At 36.6% G+C, this 2,077-nt stretch overlaps 1 long non-coding RNA gene across 2 annotated transcripts; it reads left to right on the top strand.

Moving 5' to 3' along the window:
• Positions 1-617: 617 nt before the first annotated feature.
• Positions 618-1,824, top strand: LOC131622955 (uncharacterized). Of its 2 annotated transcripts, XR_009290054.1 has the most exons (4): positions 618-748; positions 859-949; positions 1,370-1,455; positions 1,641-1,824. It is a non-coding gene; the product is annotated as an uncharacterized LOC131622955 (long non-coding RNA). The 2 variants fall into 2 exon arrangements; XR_009290053.1 differs by lacking the exon at positions 1,641-1,824 and having other exon boundaries at positions 1,370-1,626.
• The last annotated feature ends 253 nt before the right edge of the window (positions 1,825-2,077 follow it).

The following is a 2,077-nucleotide window of genomic DNA, read 5'->3' as shown; positions in this document are numbered from 1 at the left end:
ATGATAAAATGATACCATCAACAAAGAATAATGGGTGAGTGGAGAAGCCTGTTTGGCTAGTTTAAGACCATGGATCTAAGCATCCTTCTGGCTTTTACTAATCTGACCGGATAAAACCTCGACACAAAGGATATAGAGATAAACATATAGGGGATCTCCTTGTCTTGTACCCTATAAAGCTTAATTCATTCAACCTGCAAGCGCTTAAATCTACTATCTACCCAATACTAAGAAATTGCCCAAACTGTCCATTTTGCCTTTTCCTTATAATTTCTTTACCCATGCAAAAGGTTAATCATGTAATTAACAAAATAAAAAATAGAACATGCCAAATGTTGTGTTCTCATTGCTCAGTTTTTTTAATTATTGTACTTCCATAAACCTTTTCTCTTTCTCCCTCTCTACGTTTTCTCTATTCCCAAACCCTACCTCACCTCTGGTCTTCTCTCTCATCTCTCTCACGGGTTTTCTTTCTTCTCCTTCCGTTTCCTTTCAAACCCTAGCACAACCACCGCCTTTCTCCACCCCATATACAACTCATTTCTCCGCGTCGCTGAAACTATGGTCCAATTTCATTTTTCCATCTTTCCCTCATTTCAAAATCACACCCCTCTCCCCTCATATTTGGTTCTCTCCCTCTTCTCTCTATTCTCTCTTTTTCTTGAAACCCTAAATCTGAAACCTTTTTCAAACTCGTCACCGCCACCGGATCTGCAACAATCACCTCGCCGACATCCGAATTTAATAGGTAGTCCGCTATCCTTTGCGTTTTTGCTTGATTCGTGATGGTTTCAGTTTTAATTTCAAAATTAAAAGTGAAGTTTGAGTGATTGGTTTGGTTATTTTTGTTGGTTATAGTTATTCTACAAAGCCGAGCTGTTGGAGAACTTTATTTTAGATTCTTTTCAAGCGCTCATGATTGCTTCTGGTTCTTACACCATGGTTCTAGGTAATTTATCTTCTTTAATGTTATCATTATTAGAGAAAACTATATTGAGTAGTGTATTCTATTCACCAACTATTTTTCTTAAATTTGAATGAAAATCGCTCAATTCTTATGTTGTTGGACTAAGTGGTATCTTGATGGTGAAAGGAACCACGTATGAGAACATGAACCAAGTACCAGACCAAGAAGATCTCTTCTGTCATTATTATGTTAACTTCGTGCCAGAAAGACCGATATATTGACTGGCCATTTTTTTCTTGCGTAGGCAAAAAGTTTCAGCCTTGTCCTAAATTGTATAGGCATGCTCTTGGGAACCCAGCTTATCGTGTTCGATACTGTTATCACCGAGGAAATTTTTTGTTATATTAGCTTCTCAATATGAATAAGCTTGATCTTATTTTGATTTTCCTTTTGAATATGCAGGATAAGTTCTGCAGCATTAATCGATAGGACATTGTCCTACGTAAACTTGAGAAGATTTTTTTTTTCAATTTCCCAGTTGTGACAAGGTGACTATAACATATTAGCAGGTTTGTGTGGTTTTTGTATTTGTTAGACACCCGCCACTGCTTAGATGTCTGCTTCCTTTGTGACATCAATTATCGATGGTTTGAAGAGACTTAACATATAGAATTTGAAGCCTTTAGAAGTCGCTTATCGATTCAACGATTTCATATTTCCTTCATTCGTGCAGGATTTGGTGATGTTGTGTGGCATCCCGTTTTCGGATGTGGTTTGTTGGCAGCTTTGTTGTGCAGGTCCGGTGCAGCAGGACCAATTCCAAAGCTGTCTGGTTTCCTTTTGTTGGTTGTTAGCTTTGTCAAACAGTTTGTTTGACAGAGGGTATTAAGCATAATAAGGCAAGAACTATGAAGCTTGGCATTGCTGGAAGGCAAATATTCCTTGGAAGGTAATCTATTTGATTGTAATTTATACGTTATGTTTAATTTAGTTTTATTGAAGATGAATTGGTTAAAGCTATAACCACATGTGTTTGGATTTATAGAGCACTTAGGTGTCTAGATTTTTTTGTCAATAACAGCTATTTCCCTAACAATTTTTGAAGAATTGTTCTAATAGAATTTGTTGTTTTCATGAAGCTACATCATTGTGATAATTTATTCCTGATTG

This window comes from Vicia villosa, linkage group LG1 (genome assembly GCF_029867415.1).
Source record: "Vicia villosa cultivar HV-30 ecotype Madison, WI linkage group LG1, Vvil1.0, whole genome shotgun sequence".
Taxonomy (NCBI): Eukaryota; Viridiplantae; Streptophyta; class Magnoliopsida; order Fabales; family Fabaceae; genus Vicia; species Vicia villosa.
The sequence above is the reverse complement of the archived record's forward strand: the minus strand, read 5'-3'. Positions and strand labels throughout refer to the sequence as shown.